This window comes from Schistocerca gregaria, chromosome 2 (assembly GCF_023897955.1).
Source record: "Schistocerca gregaria isolate iqSchGreg1 chromosome 2, iqSchGreg1.2, whole genome shotgun sequence".
Classification (NCBI taxonomy): domain Eukaryota; kingdom Metazoa; phylum Arthropoda; class Insecta; order Orthoptera; family Acrididae; genus Schistocerca; species Schistocerca gregaria.
In genome coordinates this window covers 289,722,760-289,750,202 of record NC_064921.1, presented here as the reverse complement: position 1 = coordinate 289,750,202, position 27,443 = coordinate 289,722,760, and the positions used below count along the sequence as shown (strand labels likewise).

The 27,443-nt window shown below is 41.2% G+C and overlaps 1 protein-coding gene across 2 annotated transcripts in view; it reads left to right on the top strand.

Moving 5' to 3' along the window:
- Nucleotides 1-17,169: 17,169 nt before the first annotated feature.
- Nucleotides 17,170-27,443, top strand: part of LOC126336891 (glutathione S-transferase D5-like) — a 75,226-nt gene continuing 64,952 nt past the window's right edge. Inside the window, exon 1 of one of the 2 annotated variants that reach the window (XM_050001003.1) lies at nt 17,170-17,226. The gene's annotated coding sequence lies outside the window, so the exon portion shown is untranslated. Of the gene's footprint in view, nt 17,227-17,247; nt 17,350-27,443 lie in introns of those variants that run through there. The other variant, XM_050001004.1, reaches the window with a different exon arrangement.

Sequence of the window (27,443 nt, the reverse complement as noted above, 5' to 3'; positions counted from 1 at the left end):
TCTTATACTAAAGCTGTCATATACGAAAGTGATGACCATTGTGAAGTGGACATAGCATTTGGTAACCGGTATGCATACGTTTTGTTAGAACATTGGTACGGTAAATTGAAAACTTCCCTGTGTTCCGTTAAATTGAAAATTCCGTGTGTTCCCAAAAGTCGTAAAATACTGCGTGGCGTATTACACGGCCTTTGCTTAGAGACATAGGGCTGTGGAAGTGAGTCATTGTATAATATTTTGGCGATTAAATTTGAACAGTAAACACCATGTTATCCTTTTTACTGTAAAAAGAATAATTTTAGTTGCAGCTGATAACCGGAAATTAATTCGCTTCATATTGTCGCTGGCTCTTAGTGAAGGGGACAGTCCTGAATGAAACGAATAGAAAAATAAATTAATGAGCGTTTACATTTGTTTCCTGAGCAATATCTCAATGTCTTCGAAAGGAGTAACACCAACATAGGTGCAGTTTTTGTTACTTTCCAATACGAAAAGACATTACAATAGTTTTTTTTTATTAGTAGTGAAACTAGACACGATGCTTAGGATAAATTTACTGCAGACTGACTGAAAATTTTGTACAGTTTGGGGACAGTTACATTTTTAGAGGCTTTTTTGAGTAATGTGCATTGCTCGTTGCACAAGAGCACGAAGCAAATTTGTGGAGCTTACTGGAATAAGTGAGCACAGGAGAGAACGTAGTGAGCATAACCGCCACAACGGCTTAACAGTTGTGTCACTGTAACTTCTTAATATATAACAAAAATAAATGGAAGGTGTCCCGGGTTTCAATGAACAGAACGAGTTTCAGATAAATAATGTTTTTAAGCTTCATAAGAAAACTAATGTGGTGCTACAGAAGAATGCTGAAGATAAGATGGGTAGATTACATAACTAATGAGGAAGTATTGAATAGGATTGGGGAGAAGAGAAGTTTGTGGCACAACTTGACCAGAAGAAGGGATCGGTTGGTAGGACATGTTCTGAGGCATCAAGGGATCACCAATTTAGTATTGGAGGACAGTGTGGAGGGTAAAAATCGTAGAGGGAGACCAAGAGATGAATACACTAAGCAGATTCAGAGGGATGTAGGTTGCAGTAGTTACTGGGAGATGAAGAAGCTTGCACAGGATAGATTAGCATGGAGAGATGCATTAAACCAGTCTCAGGACTGAAGACCACAACAACAACAACAAGAAAACTATACAGGAAGATGTTCTGTGATGGGATATATGACGCCGATGTAATGGCATTAACCTTTATGAGAAGAAGGCGGGGTCACCGGTTCTGAACGTAGAAAGACTTTGTCTTTGGCGAAGTGCTACGATAAATAATCACATTCTACGAGCAAAATATAACGTTCGATAAAGTAACATCAAGATTATTTTCAAATGTAATTTGAAATTTGCGTGCTGTTTGTCATTTTTATCTATGTGGATATTATGATTAATAGAAAATGACTTCATCATCTTTATGTACGATTCATAAAGCCCAACATCTCTAAATTCCTTCATGGTGTCTATTTGTCTATAAATCGTGCTACTTTCATTCAGTGTGCTTTACTGATTCATGGATGCTATGCACCACGTATGTAAGTGATTAGTGTGAGTGGGCAGCTTCTATGATCGCAGCACTGTGTAGCGCTTTGCATTGGATCTCTGGCTGCGCTTTCTTTGTAAGAGATTCTGTGGCTGGTCGGACTCGTTGTTGGAAGTTAATCGCCATTACTGTTGGGCAGTTGGAAGTTAGTCGCCAGCAGTGATGGAAGTAATGTTGGGCAGTTGGAGGTGTACAGCCAGCAGTGATGGATGTTAAGTGTGAGTAGTTAGCATTGATGGAGAGTAGAGGCCTGAAATGTTAGCGTAAGCTAACGATCTGGAAGTATATGACTTGGAGACTGAAAATTATTCATGGTTATGCATCTTTGCACTGGATGTCAAAGTTTCGTGACTGAACTGAATGTCACATTATTAAGGTAAAATGAATGAATTATTAGAAGTCAGGTTGTAATTTTTTGAGCAGCCAGATCGCGTTGCGCTAGTATATTGTGGGTCAGTGTTGACCTGATAAGAAAAAGTAAGGAGGAAGTAGGCTCAGTACGTTCAATTTTACTCAGCTGTTTCAGAATCAAATAACGTAGAAGTTTCATCTTCTCAGTCATTCTGCAATTTAAGTACAGATACACTCATTAAAGTAAAGAAGTTTCACTAGTAGTTCTGAATCTACTACTGTATTATGTGCATTACTCATATTCTTATGTTGTTATTCATTATTAGATTTTTCCCATATTACACGCTACCCACTTTCATTTTCATAATCCTCTACTCACTTTACTATAAGTCCTGTTTATCTCGCCACTGAAAGTCTCTTATTCTCCTTATATTTAGTTTCACTTTGCTTTTATGTTTTCCGTCCTAGAATTCCGCTGCTCTCTAAATTCTTTAAAAACTGAACCCTATTGAAATGCTAAATATTTTAGGGAGCCCTAAAATAAGCGAAGCCTGGTTTTATCTTCGTTCTTTAACTCTAATCATTTAATGAAAATCATACTAAACTAGGTACATTACACACTACTGACTTCAACAACATAAAAACGAACATAGGCACAATAATACAGTGCACAAAATAACACTGCACACATTCCTCAGTAAACTGATAAAATTATTTCCATTTAACGAAATTTTGACCAACCGTTTAATAGAAGCGAGTTGAAGCCGCATGTCAGGTCCAGTACCCACCCACTGTGGCATTTTGTCTTTGTAGCTACATAAGCTGAGAAACGCTATTTTACGAAAACACGTTATTGGGAACGCGAGAAGAACAATCAATCAGAGGTTGTATGTCAAGTTATGAATCTTCAATGATTGCGTGCTTGAATCTGGTGTCATTTCTTCAAAGGAGTCATAGTTGTCTTTTGATATATTTGCTGACTTCTGCAAATTCGATAAAAAAAGTTTTCAAACCCAGGAATCCATTGTCAGTATTCTATTCTTCAGGAAAATGCGTTTCAAAAGATGCGTCCAAGTCATGAACACATTGGAACAGTTCTTTAAATATTTCATTCTGCTGTCTCACCAAGAGAAAGCTTGCTAGTTCTCTCTTTCCAATACTAATAATCTAAAATTCGTACTTTCTTGAAGGCATTTATTTTATTTAGTCTCTTTTCTTTTTGTTATTAGGCTCCTTTTCTTGTAAAGATAGGTTTATCTCATGAACTCTTCCAAATATACCTTGTACCTGCAAAATAATCTAATCGTAACAACCAAATTACATCGCTGAAATAGTCTTTTAATTTAAAAGAAATGTTAGTCATAAAATTTGTAATTCATCTCTTAGTTCGAATATTCCTATTAAGCTCTTACCCAAGATAACCACCTACCCTCGATGTGGAGTGGAATGGTTTTTTTGTCTGCTCCCATAATCTTCATAAAATGTTTAAAACAATCAGCATTGAAGAGGGCGCTATTTAACGTCATTATTTTTACTGTTTCATTAAGTACCAGGTTTAGATTTGGCGGCGTCTTCTTCATCGCGAGTGCTTTTCTACGAGGGATATAAAGGCAGGAACCGTAGTTTGACGCTTTACGTCTTACTATAGATAACGCTCTTGCTGTCTTAACAATCATTGCGTTGGTCCCCATATGAACCAATTACGATATAATCGTTCCCGTCGAGATGGTTTATTTCAACAACTTGTTAATCATGTTAAAAAAATTCCTGGCAGTATTAGTTGGCAGCACACGTAGGTAAGTCTTTTTCCAGTTATTTTTTGTATGGAATTACACAATTATCTGGAAGATAGCCATTCCAGCAACATCAATCGACTCATGCACTTGCAGTTACTGGAGCTGCATGTCCTTGGGAGATGTAAATGCTATAGTTTTCCCTCACTTCCAGTTGTTCGCAATACCAACACAGCTGGGGCATAATGACTAAAGTTGCAAGGCGAGATCAGTCAGTCTTGCAGACTGACGTCGCTGCAAATATTTCAAATGCTACTGCATATACCCCCAAAATTGATTTCATTAATAAAAATAAGTGTCAGACTACCAATCCAAATATCTGACTTCCAGACATCTTGATTTTTCGCTTCACAGTGCTGAATAATTCTAGATGAGGTGTGCAATCTAATAAAAAAAGAAAAGAAAAGAAACCATAGCTACCGCATGATTACATTTCCCCGTTTTATCTAAATCACTTCATGCAAATGTAGTACCAACCCGATGCTCCATCTTCGAAGGTCACTATGTCAAAGGCACGTTGGAGTTTACCTTTTCCTTAGGAGTATTTCTATGACCGAGAGATATGATAAAAAGAAACGACTACTTACGACTTACTACTTAAAATCTCAGAGACCGTGCGTGTGTCGGATGGGATGATGTAATAAAACGCTAAAGGTGTGAAATACAGCGCCATGTAAAGGTTAATAAATGCAATTTTTACTAGCAATAATTTATCAAAGTATGGAACATCCTTTGCTGGGGCTGCTTTGACTTGCAGGCTTTAAGCAGTTCGCTGGTGTCTTGTCCCACTCCTTCACTCGCTGATTTTAGATGCATTAACAGTCGCTTTTTAGATGGTTGTCTTTAAATTATTTACCCCGATTTTAATGCAATTCTCTTATGAAAATACGCCAGATCACAAAATCTTCGGGCGGGTCCATATTTGTGCGTTATATCGCATGAGAGAAGCTTTCAAAGTGGATGAAAATGTTTGTTGGAACAGTCTCTACTGGAAGTACATACCAAAAGTGAGCAATGATAGCTTTAGTTTTTGAATGATATGCCGCAGACTTCGAGACCCCTTTTCTGCGTGAATTTTTGTAGTTATGACTTTTAGATACAGTGCGACTGTTCGAGAACATTGCGTTGCTGGAAAGGTTATTTAGTTTCTCACACAGTGAAAAAAACAAGCAGTTACGGTTAGTTTCCAACTAATATTTGTCATTTAGTAGAATCTATGTAGTAACCTTCTCCTCAAAACGGTCAGCAGCACAGCGTATTTAGTAGCGTTTACAATGATTTAATTTTATTTCAAGAGTAATTTTATTGCTGATTTTGGCGAGAACTTATTAGGCAGAGCGCATTTATGTGGTTTTAAAATAAAATTACTCTGAACGCGCAATACAATTTTAATTGCTTGACTGAGTGCATAATTACTAGCATTATACAGCACACAAATGGCTGGATGATTAATGTAAACGGTGTCTGAAACGTTTCATTGCTGTTCATCCTAAAATGACAGACCTTACGGTAAAAGGCAATACGCCAAAACATACACTGTTCAGCCAGAACACTATAACCACCTACCTATTATCCTATGTCCACTTTTGGCACGGATAACAGCGGAGACGCGTCGTAGGATGGAAACATAAGGCCTTGATAGGTCACTGGAAGGAGCTAGCATCATATCTGTACATATAAGTCACCTAATTCCTGTAAATTCCCAGATGTGGTCGATCGGGTTCAGATCTGGCGAGTTAGAGGGCCGGTTCATCAACTGGAACTCGCCACTAGAACTATTCCGTCACAATGCTGGACTTATGACAAGGTGCACTATCTTGTTGTAAAATGCCACTGTCGGCGGGGAACCAGAGCCGTGAAGTGATGGTGTGCAACCAGTGTGCGATACTCTTTGATCGTCATGATGCCCAACACGAGCTTCCCTGGATCCATGGATGCCCACGTGAATGTTCCCCAGAATATAAGGGGGCGCCGCCAGCTTATCCCCGTCCTGCAGTACGGGTGTCAAGGAACACAACGGATTCGAGCCCTTATATCAACACGATGAGGAAGGTGTCGAGATTCAAGAGACCACGCAACGTTTTGCCCCTGCGCCAATGGCCACGTGCTCATTTCAGTCGCAGTTGTCAAACATTGGCACATGCATGGGTCGTCGCCTATGGAGCATATCGTTACGAGTGTTCGGTGGACTGTTTGTTCAGACACCCTTGTCCTCTGCCCAGCATTCAAGTCTGATGTTAGTTCCGCCACAGTTCGACGCCTGTCCTGTTTGACCGGTCTGCCGAGCCTGTGTCGTTTGACATCTGTAATGAGAGACAGCTACCCAATCCCAGGACATCTGGCCGTGGTTTCACCTTGGTTCGCCACGTGTTAAAGACACTCAGTACAGCTCACCTCGAACACCAGACGAATTGTGCAGTTTACGAAATGCTCGTTCGGAGCCTCCGAGCCGACACAATTTGCCCTCGATAAAACTCAGGTGGACCGAGCACTTTCCCCATTCTACGCACGGACACACGCTAATTGATGCTACATGCATCATGCGCTTCTGTGACTAGCGGTCGTTCCTCGCCAGGTGACGCTGCTACTGCCTAAACGGGTATATCTATAGCAGGTCAATGGTCATTATTTTGTGACTAATCAGTGTATGTTACATTGCGTGAAATCATTATTATAGTAGCTGTTACGAAATTACACACTCCAAGGTCACACCTGCTGCCTGAAGTCCGCAGGCGACAACTTCTGTGATTCATCCGCTTCATAGCTTTCTTGCCCTACTGTAACTGTGCGACAGCTGAATGTTCAGCGCATGCGTGCGACATCATGAGTTCGTATGAACACTACTGGATATTAAAATTGCTACACCACGAAGATGACGTGCTACAGACGCGAAATTTAACCGACGGGAAGAAGATACTATGATATGCAAATGATTAGCTTTTCAGAGCATTCAATCAAGGTTGCCGCCGGTGGCGACACCTACAACGTGCTGACATGAGGAAACTTTCCAGCCCATTTCTCATACATAAACAGCAGTTGACCGGCGTTGCCTGGTGAAACGTTGGTATCATGCCTCGTGTAAGGAGCAGAAATGCGTACCATCACGTTTCCGACTTTGATATCGCGATTGCTGTGTATCGTATCGCGACACTGCTGCTCGCGTTGGTCGAGATCCAATGACTGTTAGCAGAATACGGAATCGGTGGGTTCACGAGGGTACTACGGAACGCCGTGCTGGATCCAAACGGCCTCGTATCACTAGCAGGCATCTTATCCGGACGTCTGTAACGGATCATACAGCCACGCCTCGATCTCTGAGTCAACAGATGGGGACGTTTGCAAGACAACAACTATCTGCACGCACAGTTCGACGACGTTTGCAGCAGCATGGACTATCAGCTCGGAGACCATGGATGCGGCTACCCTTGACGCTGCATCACAGACAGAGTGTCTGCGATGGTGTACTCAACGACGAGCCTGGGTGCACGAATGGCAAAATGTCATTTTTTCGGATGAATCCAGGTTCTTTTTACAGAATAACGATGGTCGCATCCGTGTTTGGCGACATCGCGCTGAATGCACATTGGAAGCGTGTATTCGTTATCGCCATACTTGCGTATTACCCGGCGTGATGGTATGGGGTGTCATTGGTTACACGTCTCGGTCACCTCTTGTTCGCAGTGACGGCACTTTGAACAGTGGACGTTACATTTCAGCAGAATGATCCACGATCGCATGTTGCAGGTCCTGTACGGGCCTTTCTTGATACAGAAAATGTTCGACTGCTGCCCTGATCAGCACATTCTCCAGATCTCTCACCAATTGAAAACGTCTGGTCAATGGTGGCCGAGCAACTGGCTCGTTACAATACGCCAGTCACTACTCTTAATGAACTGTGGTATCCTGTTGAAGTTGCATGGGCAGCTGTACCTGTACACGCCATCCAAGCTCTGTTTGACTCAATGCCCAGACGTGTCCAGGCCGTTATTTTGGCCAGAGATGGTTGTTGTGGGTACTGATTTCTCAGGGTCTATGCACCCAAATTGCGTGAAAATGTAATCACATGTCAGTTCTAGTATAATACATTTGTCCAATGAATACCCGTTTATCGTCTGCAATTCTTCTTGGTGTAGCAGTTTTAATGGCCAGCAGTGTAGATACAATCTTCCGTGGAACGCTGCGCTGATGTGTGTTTAGTAGCGTGCGAAATGCAGAAGCAAGGACCTACGGGTAGTGTTACTCCAGACGGTGTGCGTAAATGGAAAAAGACAATCAAAAACAATCTAAATTGTCGTATCGAATGTACTGAAATTTTTTCTACCGGTCTGGCTAGCAGCGAAGAAACCAGGAATAATGTTAAATTTGCGACAGTTTCATAAAATGACAATGAATCCAGGTGGTATTACCGAATCGACTGTATCCCATATTAACTGCAGCAAAACCGGCGGAATGTCTAAATGTGAGTATGTCTTCTGATTGTCCAAGAGTGGGAGATAAATGGCACCGGAAACTTGAAAATATGAATCAATCTGGCTCAGAGACCTCCATTCTTTGTCTTATATGCTCACCTTACCTCTGATTCAGAGATTGTAATGGTGGATGAAAATTTGTAACAGAATTCAGCGAAATTACAGCGGGAAAAATGAAGTTTTGTGTTCAATGAACTTAACTGCGTGCTGAGGTCATTAGTCTTGTAGTATATTTCAATAAACCTTGGGTTTCACAAAACCATGCGTACAATCATATTCAACGGAACTAGTGGCCTTTAAAATTAAAGTCACTTTTGTATAGAGTGTATCGGCGATGTGGGGGATGAATTAGGTGACGAAGGTTCAGTACGAACCACAAATAGAAAAAAGAATTCGGGACGTAGGAAACATTCTCGGCTGTAAAAGTATTAAAGCGAGCTGTCGGAGTACATGTGCTTGCGGCGGCAGAAGTAGATGCGCGCTGCCGCGCACGGAGTCTCTCGTTAATAAAATGCGTTCATGGCTGACACGATCCAATAATGATGTCTCATATGTTACCAATATTAATTGCAAAGTTTTCTTAACGACTTTCACGGTGGAAATTTGTACAAGGTTCAATAGAGCGCTAATTCGTCAGCGACGATATTTTTCATTACACGTGCGGAATGGTGTCACACCTCTTACGGTACTTAATTTTTTATCTCTGAATACTTTCATGTTTTCACTATAAAATATGTGTTACATGCAGCTATAAACTTTCAGAATGTTCATACTTTTTTTCAGTCCATATATCAGCTGCCTGGAATTTTCTATTGGAATGTACTCCATCTTATCCTATAGCAAAAACAGAGCTGCCTAATTATTTCCAGACTTTTTACAAAAATTTGAAATTACCATTAACTGGCAATGCTATAAGACGATGGTATGAACCTGAGGTGCATATTTTCATTACGACCTCTTTAGTTACAGAAACTGAAAGCACTTAGATCTTTTTCTATCGTTCAAAGCTCCTGCGGTTACTGACAAATGACAGTCGCGGCAAATACTGTAAGCAAATGTATCGTATTCTCCTTTCTCTGTGCATTGCATTATAAAATCATTCTGCCAAAGAAGAGACTGAATTTAAAATAAAAGATGTTTAATGCGCATTTGCTTGCTGAATACGTAATATCATTTCGACATGTAGGTTGTATGATACCGCGTATGACAGTTTTTGATTCGACACTACGGCCATTGTTGGCGCCTGGGTAATATTTTAATATCTACACTCGATATCGCTGTTTCTATTGCTTTTGTTCTTTGATGAAGGCTAGCTGTGTTTCATAATTCAAGCAACGAATGTTGCTAAAAAGTTCGAATATTGTGGGCTTTCACATGATCGAACCGAAATATCTCGGACGTTCGTCCATATTCTCCATTTCAGAGACAGAGCTACAGCAATGATTATAATCAGAACAAAATTTATGCAGTCACAATTGGATAACAACTCCACAACCAGCGTGCATGGATACCACTATAGAGAATAATAGCATACCTTATCGGGATATACTTGTGGTGATACAACACATCCACCACACAGCTAAACTGTCTATGGATGAAGGCGTAGTTATATAAAAATCTATAGAAAATAATGATAACAATAGTAACAGCTGAATAGGAGGAAAGTGATAAGGGTATAGGTTTTACTGGCCAAAGGAAGTTTATAATATGCTGCGAAGTTGCACAACAGCTCTGTTCAAGACATTGTATCTGATCAGATGGCTTTGGCCTGAAACCGATAAAATACAAAATAAAAAAATAAAAATTCTGTGTCCCTACTTTTGGTCCGTGCCGTATATTTTTCGTGAAAACAAACTGGAAATTTGTTGTAACTCCTTATCGGACCAAACTGCTAAGGTCGTCGGTCCCTACGCTACTCTATGTAATCTAAGTTAAACTAACTTACACTAACGACACCACACACACCCATGCCCGAGGGAGGGCTCGATCCTCCGACAGGGTAGTCGAGCGAGCTGTGGCAAGGTGCCATAGACCGCACGGCTCGTGAAAACACAGGGGTAAAATCTTACCAAGTGTTTCGTATTAACATATAATTTAATTGTCAATCTTTTTAATAAAATAGTTACACAGAATAGATAGGTCACAAGTTTTAACTGTATGCCCAATGGGCCAGCTACGTAATCGCTTCGCATCATTTCTTCATTTTCTTTTTGACGTTGCGGTAGCGCTCGCATACGCTCGGAACTATTTAGTATAATTTGAAGTTGTACTGACATCACAAGAAAACTGCCACCCCACAGGGACAAAGTGAGTGATCGTTTTATAATTTTTTCATGTGGACAGAAACCAATACACAAAGTGACATCGCCTCTTACTAGGTTATCCTTCTCTCTTTCCACAGTATGATGACAGAAGACATTTAAACCAGCTATAATATCTGTACAAACATGTGTTAAATGTTTTTGTAGTGCCAGCAAGCAAATGCACATTAAACATCTTCTGCTCTAAATTCAGTCTCTTCTTTGGCAGAATGACATTGCAATGCAATGTACAAAGAAGAAGAATGCAATACATATGCTTACAGTATTTGCTGCGACTGTCATTTGTCAGCAAAGACGGTGAGATTACCTTGAGGTCCCTATTTTCGTTACGACCACTATAGTTACAGAAACTGAAAGCACTTAGATCTCTTTCTATCTTTCGAAGCTTCTGTGGTTGCTCTCCTCACACGTGGCCTGCACCTACCACGAGACGTCGTGCTGACGTCGCTACCAAGATATCTTCACATTTCTTTATACCTGACTCCACCAATGCACAAGAACACGTTATCTAAGACATTTTCAGATCTGTCAGTTAACATTTTAAATAATTTTTGTAAATTACGAGGCGGAACATAAGATGAAATTAGCCTTATTTCAAGTTTACCATGGTTTAACTTAGCATCGCCCGCATGGTAAGGTTATTCTGGCCGGAGGTCCATGGCCGCATTAGCCGTTTAGAGTTACTTAAGCGGTTAATGTCAAATTATTTGACCTTATGATCAGTAGCGAGTGATTATGTAAGCTACTCAGATTACATAAGCAGCAAAAGATATCATCCGCCGCAAGCTCAATCCACTCAGTAACATTTCAGTAACACAGACAACTCATTTTTATTGTAAATTTAGACTCGAATTAACTAAGTAAAACAATTTCAGGCCAAAGAGAGACAATGTAGCATATTAATGTAAGCATAGCGGAGACATAGGTGCGGCGAATTGATATAGTGGTGAACGGCATAGAGCGACTGCGAGAAGCAGACGTTCCTTGCCACGAGTGCATCTCTGTGTGTTGCCGCACGAAAGATTTCCTTCTCTGGAGACATTGTGGAGGATGGAGAGATCGGACGTGTCTGAGGAGGAGAGAGATTGTACTGCTGTGAGACGCCATTACTATTTATAGTAAATGTTAAAATACTTTTTTGCACAAAAAGAAGCCAATAACTGTTGTTGTTGTGGTCTTCAGTCCTGGGACTGGTTTGATGCAGCTCTCCATGCTACTCTATCCTGTGCAAGCTTCTTCATCTCCCAGTACCTACTGCAACCTACATCCTTCTGTATCTGTTTAGTGTAATCATCTCTTAGTCTCCCTCTACGATTTTTACCCTCCACGCTGACTTCAAATAGCAAATTGGTGATCCCTTGATGCTTCAGAACATGTCCTACCAACCGATCCCTTCTTCTAGTCAAGTTGTGCCACAAACTTCTCCCCAATCCTATTCAAAACCTCCTCATTAGTTATATGATCTACCCATCAAATCTTCAGCATTCTTCTGTAGCATCACATTTCGAAATCTTCTGTTCTCTTCTTGTCCAAAATAGTTATCGTCCATGTTTCACTTCCAAACATGGCTACACTCCATACAAATACTTTCAGGAACGACTTCCTGACACTTAAATCTATACTCGATGTTAACAAATTTCTCTTCTTCAGAAACGCTGTCTTTGCCATTGTCAGTGTACATTTTATATCCTCTCTACTTCGACCATCATTAGTTATTTTGCTCCCCAAATAGCAAAACTCCTTTACTGCTTTTTGTTTCCTTCGCTGCTTCCTTAATATACAGTTTCAATAACATCGGAGAGAGGCTACAAGCCTGCTTCCCACCCTTCCCAACCACTGCTTCCCTTTCATGTCCCTCGACTCTTATAACTGTCGTCTTGTTTCTGTATTTTACCCCTGCCACCTTTAGAATTTGAAAGAGAGTATTCCAGTCAACTTGGTCAAAAGCTTTCTCTAAGTCTACAAATGCTAGAAACGTAGGTTGGCCTTTCCTTAATCTAGCTTCTAAGATAAGTCGTAGGGGCAGTATTGCCTCACGTGTTCCAATATTTCTACGGAATCCAAACTGATCTCCCCCGAGGTCGTCTCCTACCAGTTTTTCCGTTCGTGTGTAAAGAATTCGCGTTAGTATTTTGCATCCGTGACTTATTAAACTGATTGTTCGGTAATTTTCACATCTGTCAACACCCACTTTCTTTGGGATTGGAATTATTATATTCTTCTTTATTGGAATTATTATATTCTTGTGAGGGTATTTCGCCTGTCTCATACATCTTGCTCACCAGATGGTAGAGTTTTTTCAGGACTGGCTCTCGCAAGGCCGTCAGTAGTTCTCATGGAATGTTGTCAACTCCCGGGGCCTTGTTTCGACTCAGGCCTTTCAGTGCTCTAACAAACTCTTCACGAACTATCGTATCTCCTATTTCATTTTCATCTACATCTTCTTCCATTTCCATAACATTGTCCTCAAGTACATCGCCCTTCTATAGACCCTCTACATACTCCTTCCACCATTTTGCTTTCCCTTCTTTACTTAGAACTGGGTTTCCATCTGAGCTATTGCTATTCATACAAGTAGTTCTTTTTTCTCCAAAGGTCGTTATAATTTTTCCTGTAGGCAGTATCTGTCTTACCCCTAGAGAGATAAGTCTCTACATCCTTATATTTGTCCTCTAGCCATGCCTGCTTAGCCATCTTGCACTTCCTGTCGATCTCATTTTTGAGACGTTTGTATTCCTTTTTGCCTGCTTCATTTAGTGCATTTTTATATTTTCTACTCTCATCAATTAAATTCAATATTTCTTCTGTTACCCAAGGATTTCTACTAGCCTTCGTCTTTTTACCTCCTTGAACCTCTGCTGCCATCACTACTTAATCTCTCAAAGCTACCCATTCTTCTTCTACTGTATTTCTTTCCCGCATTCCTGTCAATTGTTCCCTTATGCTCTTCCTGAAATTCTGTACAACCTCTGCTTTAGTTAGTTTATCCAGGTGCCATCTCCTTAAATGCACACCTTTCTGCAGTTTCTTCACTTTTAATCTACAGTTCATAACCAATAAAAATGGTTCGAATGCTTCTGAGCACTATGGGACTCAACATCTTAGGTCATAAGTCCCCTAGAACGTATAACTACTTAAACCTAACTAACCTAAGGACATCACACACACCCATGCCCGAGGCAGGATTCGAACCTGCGACCGTAGCAGCCCCGCGATTCCGGGCTGCAGCGCCAGAACCGCACGACCACCGCGGCCGGCTCATGACCAATAGATTGTGGTCAGAGTGCACATCTGCCCCCTGGAAAGTCTTACAATTTAAAACCTGGTTCCTAAATCTCTGTCTTACCATTATATAATCTATCTGAAACCTGTCACTATCTCCAGGTTTCTTCCATGTATATGAACTTCTTTTGTGATTCTTGAACCACGTGTTAGCTATGTTTAAGTTGTGCTCTGTGCAAAATTCTATCAGGCGGCTTGCTCTTTCATTTCTTAGCCCCAATGCATATTCACCTACTACTTTTCCTTGTCCCCCTTTTCCTACTAGCGAATTCCAGTCACCCATGACTATTAAATTTTCGTCTCCCTTCACTATCTGAATAATTTCTTTTATTTCATCAAACATTTCTTCAATTTCTTCGTCATCTGAAGAGCTAATTGGCATATAAACTTGTACTACTGTAGTAGGCGTGGTCTTCGTGTCTATCTTGGTCACATTAATGCGATCACTATGTTGTTTGTAGTAGTTTACCCGCACTTCTACTTTTTTATTCATTATTAAACCGACTCCTGCATTACACCTATTTGATTTTGTATTTATAACCCTGTATTCGCCTGAGCGAAAGTCTTGTTCCTCCTGCCACTGAACTTCACTAATTCCCACTATATCTAACTTTAACCTATCCATTTCCCTTTTTAAATTTTCTAACCTACCTGCCCGATTAAGGGATCTGACATTCCTCGCTCCCATCCATTGAACGCCAGTTTTCTTCTCCTGATAACGACGTCCTTCTGAGTAGTGTCCGCCCGGAAATACGAATGTGGGACTATTTTACATCCGGAATATTTTACCCAAGTGGACGCCATCATCATTTAACCATACAGTAAAGCTGCATGCCCTCGGGAAAAATTACGACTGTAGTTTCCCCTTGCTTTCAGCCGTTCGCAGTACCAGCACAGCAAGGCCGTTTTGGTTAGTGTTACAAGGCGAGATCAGTCAATCATCCAGACTGTTGTCCGTGCAACTGCGGAAAAGGCTAGTGCCCCTCTTCAGCAACAACACGTTTGTTTGGCCTCTCAACAGATACCCCTCCGTCGTGGTTGCACCTACGGTACGGCTATCTATATCGCTGAAGCACGCAAGCCTCCCCACTAACGGCAAGGTCGATTCTTCTTGGGGAGGGGGGGGGGGGAGGGAGGGGAGCCAATAACTAATCTCAGGTATTCAAGGTGTGTATATCTCCATACCGAAAAGAGTTAATTATCACGGTACACGCATTTTCCACGGTCAGAATTCGATGAGAGATTATCTCCGAATTAATAAACTTTAACTTGCTAAATTGTTGGAACTGTCGTCCAGATTCATCAAACAACATAGCACACAGTTGTTCCGAACGATCTGCATGGTAAGAAAGGTCTTAGAGATTTCAGGTGGAACAGAAAACGATGAGGAATTGCCGCGACATCGCCGCTGCGGAATACACCTCTTGCTCTCCTGTGGTATTTAAAACGAAATATTTATATTTTCCGTGTTTTCAGGAGAGTAAAGATACAAGAAAATAAAGAACTAAGCTAAACCAACTAAAACTAATACTTAAAATAAAAGCACACATAAAAAATATTTATAATAAAAAATAAATAAAAATATCTTTGATTAACTAAATAATAATAATATATTAATCTGTGCATAGTATTTGCGCCGCGTGGTTTTTGTCTTCCTTGAGATATGGTATAGTACTTACAAGTGTAACAGCTAATTCCTGTTCCAAGTAACTAATTGTTATTCTTAATCCATTCTTTATTCAGTCGTGAAATTACATTTTGTGACCCTTGATTGACATTTGTTCTTTCGGTTCATTAATGACTATGACCTATGCTAGACGTAATTCATTGACTCATAAGGATTCCCCGGTAAGTGCAAGGTATTTTTACCCTGGTTTTCATTTTTTATTTTCTTATTTTTGAGTCATCAGTCTTCTGATTGGTTTCATGCGTCGTGCCACGAATTCCTCTCTTATGCCAACTTTATATCTCAGAGTAGCACTTTCAATCTGTACCCTCAATTATTTGCTGGATCTATTCCACTCTATTCCCTAAGCAATTTGTCGGATGAATTCCAATCTCCTACAGACTTTACGCTCTACAGCTCCCTCTAGTGCCCTAAAAGATATTCCCTGATGTTTTAACAGATGTACTATCATCCTGTCACTTTTTCTTGTTAATGTCTTCTATATATTGCTTTCCTAGCCAATTTTCCAGAGAACCTCCTCACTCCTTACCTTGTCAGTCCAACTACTTTCAAACATTCTTCTGTAGTACATCATCTCAAAAGCTTATATTCTCGTCTGTTCCAGCTTTTCCACGGTCCATGTCTCACTGCCGCAGATGCTGTGCTCCAAACGTACATTCATAGAAATTTCCTTCTCGAGTTAACACCTATGTTTGATACCAGTAGACCTCTTGGCTGGAATTCTGTTTTCGCGAGTGCTAGTCTGCTTCTTATGTCCTCCATGCTCTGTCCGTCGTTAGTTATTTTGCTGCCTAGGTGGCAGAATCCCTTAATTTCATCTACTTCGTGACAATCAGTACCGATGTAAAGTTTCGCGTTGTTCTCATTTCTGCTGCTTCTCATTACTTTCGTCTTTCTCAGATTTACTCTCAATCCACATTCCTCAAGTCCTGTAAGTGCAGTTATTTAAACTTTATCTTGTATCGAAGTAAACAATAGTTACGGACGCCATCAAGGTTTGTAACTCAGCGCTTGATCAGTATACCCGAAGAGAAGTACGTAACATAAGGAAAAACCGATCCTAACAAGAAACTTCTCCAGAACAGGCCACGAAGGCCCAACGGTACTGACCGGCCTCCGTGTCATCCTCAGGCCATAGGCGTCGCTGGATGCTGATATGGAGGGGCATGTGGTCAGCACACCGCTCTCCCGGCCGTACGTCAGTTTACGAGACCTGAGCCGCTACTTCTCAATCAAATAGCTCCTCAGTTTGCAACACAAGGGCTGAGCGCACCCCGATTGCAAACAGCGCTCGGCAGACAGGAAGGTCACCGATCCAAGTGCCAGCCCAGCCCGAAAGCGCTTAAATTCGGTGATCTTTCGGGAACCGGTGTTACCACTGCGGCAAGACCCTTGGCAGGAAAAAAACCTATATTATAAATTTATGGAAGTTCGTAGAAATAAAACCTACACGATAATACGATTTCAGTTCTAAGAACGTGGAAAAGACAACGTCTACGTACGACAGCATTACTTGATATTTTGTGAAGTCTTGTATGAGCAGCGCTAAGTCAGAACGCCTTCAGAACTGTTCCACGTCGTAACTAGAGTTCTTGACACATGCTATACGTGGTTGGATGTGATAAGAGACAAGGTGCAGATAGCAATGTAAGATAAGAGATAACCGAGGCAGTGCGCCAGTGGGAGCACAAGGAGCGTGTTGTACGGTCCCCAGACGACTCCTGGTACGTACTACACGTCTCTCTGTTCTGCTGCACTACTTCTTTGGCTTTTGCATGCGTAATGTCAAAGGTGCTGTGACGTGAATAAGAATTTTCAAGCTCGGGAAACAGGAGGCAAAATGACAAGTAAGGTCATAGAGGTAGACCGCATTCCACTGTATTTCCAATTTTTGACAATTCGCCCAATTTAATCTACGTCTTTCTCAATGTACCGATAAAGGTAAAGGATCAGAGGGGCTATGTCAATTCATTTTGATATCATACGCTGTAATACACGTACAGTGTCACACGCTGTAATACACTTACACTGGAGTATAATGACAATAATTGGTGATCTGTACGCCTGCATAGCTGACTCATTACGTGCTTGCCTCCCATCCAGTGGGATCAGGTTCGTTTCCCGGCTGGGTTGGAGATTCTCTGCGCTCGTGGACTGGGTGTTGTGTTACTCTCATTATCATTTCATCCTCATCACCGGCACGCAAGTCGCCCAATGTGGCGTCGACTGAAATAAGACTCGCACACGACGGCCGAACTTCCCCGAATGGGGCCTCCCGGCCAACAATGCCACACGATAATTTCATTTCAGTGCCGGTATAGCTTGATGATGAGGTAAAATCATCAAAACGTGTCACTCAATAAATAATTCCGTCGTCAACAATTTTTGTGACTGGTAGCCGTATTTGAAAAACTTTTCACGGACTATTTAAGCTTTTTGGATTTCTTTCGATGGGGGTTTTCCTCTGACATGCGTTTCCTAAACTCCGAGCATTTTTACGAGTCCAGACTAGATAATTCATCATATTGTAATTTTGAATTGAATACTGATTTTCACTTATATTGCCATTAATGTTTTTATTGTCTCACTTCGGGTCCTAGTAGCGCTCTACAAGCTTTTGAGAATGACATTCGAATCAATGTCCTGGCTAAACGCAGTAACACGCGACACAAATTTATATACTTCAGCGACCCTTAAGCGTTGAAGACAACTGACAATATTTGCCGGACGGGTAATAATATTGACCATCCATGAGTGACACTGAGAGTTTGTGGAATAATATTTAGAACATCACAAGAAATGGAAATATATTGCACTACTAGAAAATATTGTGCCGTCTGTGGGTAGTATTGCCAATATTCCTTATAGTCTCTCGCTTGCTATACAGACCAAGGAGGCTAGGTTAGGTTAGGTCTGTTGTGCGGAAATTGGGTTCAACAAAAGACCATTATTAGTACAGCGCATGGAAATGTATAAATACATATAACTGCCGGCATTATGGGATGTTAGGACAAATGAGTACAAAAACAGGAGGATTAAGAATGCTAAATCGAATGATATGTTTCTCAGAAAACCTTTTTTTAAATGACTAACGCTAAGTTAGTAATATTTCTCTTGGTATAAACCCGAATATAAACCTTCAGTGTACATATTATTGCTTAACAAGTTTCCATACCTACTGTATGTCACAAATACTGAAAGGTGAAGCTGCATTTGTAAATGCCGGGACTTCGAAAGAACTGCCACTAACAAAGAATCGCAACAAAATAGATAAGCACTGACTTGATGGAACTACGTCTCTTGTATTATCTTGTTTGGTGATACGGAATATGGACGTCCGCAGGATTTTTACAATAACAACACACAAAAAGTTACGATAACCGTCTATTTTCTAAGTTCAACCCTCAATTCTCTCAACAAATTTCGTGAGTGATCTTCGATGCTCCTTGAAGCAATTTTTCATCCACGTTTGTTTGCTGCATGCAGTAAGTATATCAGCAGCAGCATTTTTATTGTCCAGCTTCAGAACTAGAGTATTACCGCACAATATTAATGTCAACATTATTGAGCAATTTACGTATAACATTAATTACATTGCACAGTATTTGTGTGCAATATTATTAACCGTCTAGCGGATCGGGGTCGCTTGACACAAAACTATAGCCCGTATCACGTACACTATGTGGCAAAACGTATCCGGACACCAGGCTGAAAAGACTTAGAAATTCGTGGCGCTATCCATCGATAATGCTGGAATTCAATATGGTGTTGGCCCGCACTTATTCTTGATGACAGCTTCCACTATCACAGGCATACGTTCAGTCAGGTGCTGGAAGATTTCTTGGAGATGGCAGCCCATTTATCACGGAGTGCTGCACTGAGGAGAGGTATCGATGTCAGACGGTGAGGCCAAGCACGACGTCGGCGTCCCAGAGCATCCCAAAGGCCTACTGTAGCATTCCGGTCCGGACTCTGCGCAGGTCAGTCCATTACAGGGACGTTATTGTCGTGTAATCACTCCGTCACAGGTGCTAGATCGTGTTGAAATATGCAATTGCCGTCCCGGAATTGCTCTTCAACAGTGAGAAGCAACACGGTGCTTAAAACATCAATGTAGGCCTGTGCTGTGATAGTCCCACGCAAAACAACAAGGGGTGCAAGCTACCTCCGTGAAAAATACGATCACACCATTACACCAGCGCCTCCGAATTTTACAGTTGGCACTACACACGCTGGCGGATGACGGCTCAAATGGTTCTGAGCACTATGGGACTTAACATCTGAGGTCATCAGTCCCCTAGACGTAGAACTACCTAAACGTGACTAACCTGAGGACATTACACACATCCATGCCCGAGGCTGGATTTGAACCTGCAGCGCTGTTCCGGACTGAAGTGGGTATGACTGTTGTCCTTTTAGGTTAGTTTAAGTAGTGTGTAAGTCTAGGGACCGATGACCTCAGCAGTATGGTCCCTTAGGAATTCACACAAATTTGAACATTATTGATAGCATCTACTAGTGCGTGACAGCAGAAAATGGGCAAACAAAGTTAGGGTTCAGAATGAGATTTTCACTCTGAAGCTTTACGCGCAATAAACGGTCTCTTGATAGACGCCGGCAGGTGCGACAGTGAAACGAAAATCATTATTTTGCTTAACAGTGGCAGTTAAAATACAAATCCACGCCAGCATTTAGGAACAAATAGGCGGTCTGAGAGTATTTCCTTGGCATCACAAAACCGGGACTAAACTTGCGTCCCGAAAGCTATTTTCGGGATACTCATCTTTTTTAATCCGCAAAGCCGGGCCGTCTGGCAACCCTAACTTCGAAACTTCCTGGCAGGTTAAAAATGTATGCCGGACAGAGACTCGAACTCGAGAGCTTTGCAAAGACAAAGGCAAACGTCACGAGTTCGAGTCTCGGTCCGGCACACAGTTTTAATCTGCCAGGAAGTTTCGAAGTTAGGGTTGCCAGACGGCCCAGTTTTGCGGATTAAAAAAGATGAGTATCCCGAAAATAGCTTTCGGGACGCAAGTTTAGTCCCGGTTTTGTGATGCCAAGGAAATACTCTCAGACCGCCTATTTGTTCCTAAATGCTGGCGTGGATTTGTATTTTAACTGCCACTGTTAAGCAAAATAATGATTTTCGTTTCACTGTCGCACCTGCCGGCGTCTATCAAGGGACCCTTTATTGCGCGTAAAGCTTCTTTCTATGTCCTGGGATTCAGTTCAGTTACGACGTTGCAGCTACGTGGTTCTCTGTGCGAGGCTTATTGTGCTTAGTTCATACTTGCGTGTGTGTGCAGTGAGCTCCAAATGCGAAAGCGAAAGTTTTCCTTTCGAGATATATATATATAGAATAATGGTCTTTCATCAAACGAGGAAGAGTTAACTATGATGTGGAATATGTAAATCATACGTTTCCATTTCACATGGAGGAAGGGCAGATATTACAGATCATTTAGACAGCCAAAAGCATAAATCAAACACGTGCTCTGCTAGCACTTAAAAAGAAGTAGACAGCTTTTTTACTTGAAAGCCTTCAAAATAGAGCCAATCTGTAGCAGCAGCGGAATTAACAATGTATTAACATACCGTTAAATATCACATGTCTATGACATCTGTGGACTGTACTTATACTCTAACCTCGAATCATTTTAACGATTCTGTCTCAGCGAAGAATGTGACATTCAGCAGAACCAAGACAACAGCACTTTTGAAAGCTGTTCTGGCACCTGACAATGTCAAACAAATATTCGGCGACCTTTCACTGGTCTGCTGTTACTCAATACCACAGATGCAAGTAATCACAAGGATGAAAAAATATTTCCACTAATTGTTCAATATTTTACACCTCAGAATGTCATTGAACTGAAATTGCATAAGGAGAAAATAAAATTAATAAGAATAAATGTATTGCATTTAGTGCTGACAATGCTAACACTAATTTTGGAGGATGCGACGAACAGGAACAAACAATGTATTTGCCAGACTGAAACGTGAAATAAACGAAAATCTTTCAGGAGTTGGCTCCCCTGCTCACAGTGCTGCCAAGAAAGCCGCTGACGTTATGAATGTCGACATAGAAACCTTTATAATTAGACTTTTCAATTACTTCTCCATATACACAGAACGAACGGGGCGTCTAAAGGAGTTTTGTGAGTTTGTGGACAAAGAGGATCATGCACTGTTGTCACATACAAAATCAAGGTGGTTGTCTTTGTTTGTTGCTGTGGAGAGAGTACTGAAGTTGTATGCTGCACTTAAATCACTCTTCGTCTAAGAAGAAAAGGCACCTAAATTTCTACAACCCTCTTCCAGAATCTGTTAACGAAAGCATATCTGTGGTTCCTGTAAAGTTAGTTAAGCGTGTTTCAGAGACAAATAGCTAAACTTGAGAAAGCACACAGCGTTATAGAAGTAGCTGCGATTTTGGGAAAAAAATACTAACAGTATCGTAAAGAAGAAAGTTTTATTCCACTCAAAGTGACATCTCTCTTAAAGAACAGCGAAGTTGCATTAACTAGTGAAATTCAAAAATTTCCTGTTGATGTAGAACAGTTTTATGAAACATGTACAGCTTATTTAGAAAAATGGTCAATAAATCTCAATGAGTTTTCCACTTTTAAATGGATGTTGCTGGACGCAGAACCTGAGTGGAGCAATGTTACAAGGACAACAACATTAACACGAGTTAGAGGATTGTCAGTATTTGACAGTTTATTGTTTGACGAGTTTTCTTAACTCAAGCAGTTCACTGAATCAGAAACCAACAAAAATAGCAAAAACTGGGGTAGTAAATTATGACAGGAGAAATTGACCTATTTCTTTCGACAGGTTCGTTGCTAAGAACAGTATTCTCAGTTGCTGAATATATATGAATTGGTCTTCATAATTCCAGGGTATAATGAAAACATGGAACGAGTGTTTTCTCTCATACATTAGGAATGGACTGAGGAACGAAACAGATTACAAGTACCAACGTTCGAAGCAATAATTAAATTTGTTTTTAATTATTAAATGATTTGCTCTAACTTTTATGAGTACATAAACAGGGGAAACATCTTCTCTCTAAAACTCAGACTATGAGGCGTAGGGTAACTATGTGAAACTTACATTTCAACATATAGTATTTCAGAAGACAATATTGTATCTCGCATAAATTTTTCAAAATAAAGAATTCTTGTGTTACCAGTACTAATACTCTAAAATGTTTTTACCATTTGAATGCCCTCCCTTGGGTATTATTCAATTAGTTGCAATATAAAATGTTCATTTATTTATTTATTTTACTAAATCAATTGAGTACAGCAGTAATTTGCACAAATGTTACACTTTTTTAACGTTAAGACAAGTGTCCGAAATGTCCCGGTTTATGATCAACCAATTATGGCCGCTTTTACTTAATTTCAGAGAAAGGTCCCAGTATACTAGCAACAAATTCTGGCAACCCTAAATGAAGGTCACGTTGCCGATCTGTGTTGATTTTCCTACGGTACTAGGTGCTATACGTTCAGATCTATGACGAAATAATAAATTTTAAACCCGATTTCGATCAATTGTCTTGAGAGAAATCTTACTTGGCGTCTCGACGACGTTGTGTCGACTGCTCCATAGCTTTAGTCCTCATGGTGTCGGAAGGCGAGAACAGCTGACGCAGGTTTGTGAAGACGTCAAGTACAATTTTTATCAAAATTACAACTGCCTAACAACAAGTTCTTTGAAACTGCTTGGAATAATTGTCATTTATTATGATTTGAACTGTATTATAAGTAAAAACGTAATACACAACAAAATAAACTTCAAGCACAAACCCACTGTTTCTGGTCCATAGAATTTTTAAAAATATGTGTTAGGCGTGATTGTATGTGTTTTTGATGATAGTTGAATGTAATCACAGTGCATAAAAAGAATTATTAATAGAAAAGGCTAATGTGAAAACCTGTTGTACAAATGGTCAGAATGTTATAACATTTTTCGCTGTCAACAGGCGTTATCGGTGTAAACTAACTCGTTCGATATTACAGTGAGAGATGGCATTTATAATCCAATGAAAAAACAAACAATTAAAGATTATCTGCGTGTAACTCGAGGAAATGCAGACCGATAACAGGGAAAATCAACGATATCTCGACAGGTAACCGTCTCTGTCATTTTAAGGCCTCTTCCAATTTGTGCTTTGAAAATGTGAGGCATTTTCTTGTGGGAGTTTTTGAAGAATTTATCCGACCACATCCCCGCATTTTATTAGAGCAAAGGCTTTTGTCCTTGGACAGTATCTTGATTATGTACTATAAATGCAACTAATATGCTGACAAACACATTTTTAAACCATGAGTCTTTAAAACGAAGAAAAATTGTTACTTTACTATGTTCCAAACTCTACATCGCAATACCACAGTCTCTTATATCTGTGTCTGCGTCCGAACCATCCGACTATAAATTTACGAAGATATCAAAGCTTTCTTCCTGAAGCTTTCCAGAACGCTGCACAGACTGAGCCCACGCTGAAGGGGGCATATCGTCTATTGCTTCAATCACAAGCGATTCAGTTTCTATTATCGTTAATGATTTGATTTTAATCTTTGCCCAAATGAATTCCATGCGATTATACTGACACTGATATGTGGGTAAACGCAAAACTGTGTGTACACATTTACATGCAAGAAAATCCTGTCTTTACTTTCTGTCGTGTACCTACATAATTTAACGAGCTGCGAGAAATCGGTACGAGTTTGGTTTATTCTGTGCGAAGTACACTACTGGCCATTAAAATTGCTACACCACGAACATGGCGTGCTACAAACGCGAAATTTAACCGACAGGAAGAAGATGCTGTGATATGCAAATGATTAGCTTTTCAGAGCATTCACACGATTGGTGCCGGTGGCGACACCTACAACGTGCTGAGATGAGGAAAGTTTCCAGCCGATTTCTCATACACAAACAGCAGTTGACCGACGTTGCCTGGTGAAACTTTGTTGTGATGCCTCGTGTAAGGAGGAGAAATGCGTACCATCACGTTTCCGACTTTGATAAAGGTCGAACTGTAGCCTATCGCGACTGCGGTTGATCGTATCGCGACATTGCTACTCGCATTGGTCGAAATCCAATGACTGTTAGCATAATATGGAATCGGTAGGTTCAGGGGGGTATTACGGAACACCGTGCTGGATCCCAACGGCCTCGTATCAATAGTAGTCGAGATGACAGGCATCTTATCCACATGGCTGTAAAGGATCGTACAGCCACGCCTCGATCCCTGAGTCAACAGATGGGGACGTTTGCAAGACAACAACCATCTGCACGCACAGTTCGACAACGTATGCAGCAGCATGGACTATAAGCTCGGAGACCATGGCTGCGGTTACCCTTGACGCTGCATTACAGACAGGAGCGCCTGCGATGGTGTACTCAACGACGAACCTGGGTGGCTGAACAGCAAAACATCATTTTTTCGGATGAATCCAGGTTCTGTTTATAGCATCACGATGGTCCCATCTGTGTTTGGCGACATCGCGGTGAACGCTCATTGGAAGCGTGTATTCGTCTTCGCCATACTGGCGTATCATCCGGCGTGATGGTATGGGGTGTCATTGTTTACACATCTCGGTCACTTCTTGTTCGCACTGACGGCACTTTGACCAGTGGACATTACATTTCAGATATGTTACGACCCGTGGCTCTACCCTTCATTAGATCCCTGCGAAACCCTACATTTCAGCAGGATAATGCACGACCACATTTTGCTCGCCCTGTACGGGCCAGAAAATGTTCGACTGGTGCCCTGGCCAGCACATTCTCCATATCTCTCACCAACTGTAAACGTCTGATCAATGGTGGCCGAGCAACTGGCTCGTCACAATACGCCAGTCACTACTCTTGATGAACTGTGGTATCGTGTTGAAGCTGAAGCTGCATGGGCAGCTGTACCTGTACACGCCATCCAAGCTCTGTTTGACTCAATACCCAGGCGTACCAAGGTCGTTGTTACGGCTAGAGGTGATTGTTCTGGGTACTGATCTCTCAGGATCTATGCACCCAAATTGCGTGTAAATGTAATCATATGTCAGTTCTAGTATAATATATTTGTCCTATGAATACCCGTTTATCATCTGCATTTCTTGTTGGTGCAGCAATTTTAATGGCCACAGTGTATTTTTATTTGTAAGCCAGAGCAATATATCAGCCTTCATGATGTTTGTACTTCGTGTTTTATCGGTAAGAGCTGTATGGCAACTACCGTGGTACATGACAATGACTGACTGCGAAATAAGGTATGGCAAGATTTGTTCAGCGAACCATTTCACGAAACTGACAACGTGAATTTCCGAATCGTAGTCACCGAAGTTTTTCTTTCACCTTAATACAAGCTTACTCTCAGGAACAAAACTAAAAGAAGATTTGGCATGCAGAACAATCATTCAAGAACCCATTACTATGGGAAATTTAAAACCGCCCTTAGCGTCATTCACTTTCCACCATGTCTAACTGGGATGATACGGAGCACCCCACGATTCACCATGGTAATACACTGTTGTTGTACCTCCTCTTCTTGTGTCGTGCATTTTTATAAGGGATGTGGTTCGTTCTTCAACTATGACACTTCTTTCAACTAAAAATTCCCTTCATAACACATTTTAAACCAATACCTTACATATTTTTTACTCTGACGAAGCGCTACCTTTGAATCAAAATGGTTCAAATGGCTCTGAGCACTATGCGACTTAACTGCTGAGGTCATCAGTCGCCTAGAACTTAGAACTACATAGACATCACACACATCTATGCCCCAGGCAGGATTCGAACCTGCGACCGTAGAAGTCGCTCGGTTCCAAACTGTAGCGCCTAGAACCGCACGGCCACTCCGGCAGGCGTTACCTTTGAAGTCCATCATTATCACGAATAATTGCAACTAGTTTTTGTGATGTTGGGTGCTAACCATCGTTGTCAAAACCATTCATTAGTGTTACATGTTACATGCTATTTCGATGCTTTCCAGGAGACACGAAAGCGAACTTTTGCTACGGTTTCTACAGCTCTGACACCTCCGTTTACAGTTCTCCCTGCAGTACCTTTGCGGACACCACATGCTTCTGCAGTCCGTTCTTGTGTCTTCAAATGTCAGTAGTACGACTCCTGCTTTCAAATTCATGTTTGAAAAAGTTATAAATGCGGTAAATAATCGCCAACCTCACCTTGTGCTTATTGCCGTGACCTGACTTTTTCCTTTAATGGCAGTAAAATATTTACAGACGCTCATTTGCAGCTATACTGCTACAAGGAAACAAAAAACGACAGTGTTGAGTCAATAGTTCGGTTGTCGCGGAGTATGAGAATAGTGCAGCATGCAGGAGACAGATTCTCGCAGTCGCGCTGTTAACTCCCTGCTAGCCGCTCGGACAGAGAGTGAATCTTATTGGCTGAGAGTGGTTAACGTGACCTCCTTCCTACATGACGCGGGTTTTAATTCGTAACCATCGCGCATGCGCTAAAACTGGTACGATCATCTCACAGCCAGAACAAGCATTGCGCGTCAAATACCTACCCACATTCTCTACCCCTTGTAGACTCAATTATTGTTTCCACATTCTTAGTTTCGTAGCTATTCGGATGGTATTTTGGCTAACAAGAAAGTTTGACAGACGAACGAATAGACGTTTTCACAAAAAATAATAAAATTCTTGAGCGATAACATTCATACTTTTGGTTTGGTATGTTCCACACTGCACTGAGTTGCGCAACCGAGGACTCGGCAGCAGCGCACGTGCCCCTGACCTTGGACACGAGGAACGATCGAAGCGTATGACTTAGCAGTCCGTCCTCGGCGTTACAGGTTACAGCACGGTTCGTAGCGTCTGCATACAGTTACGGTTCACCACGATGTTGTGTGTTCTTTTGTCTGTGACATCACGTAACATAATAGAAGGTGATAAAGGTA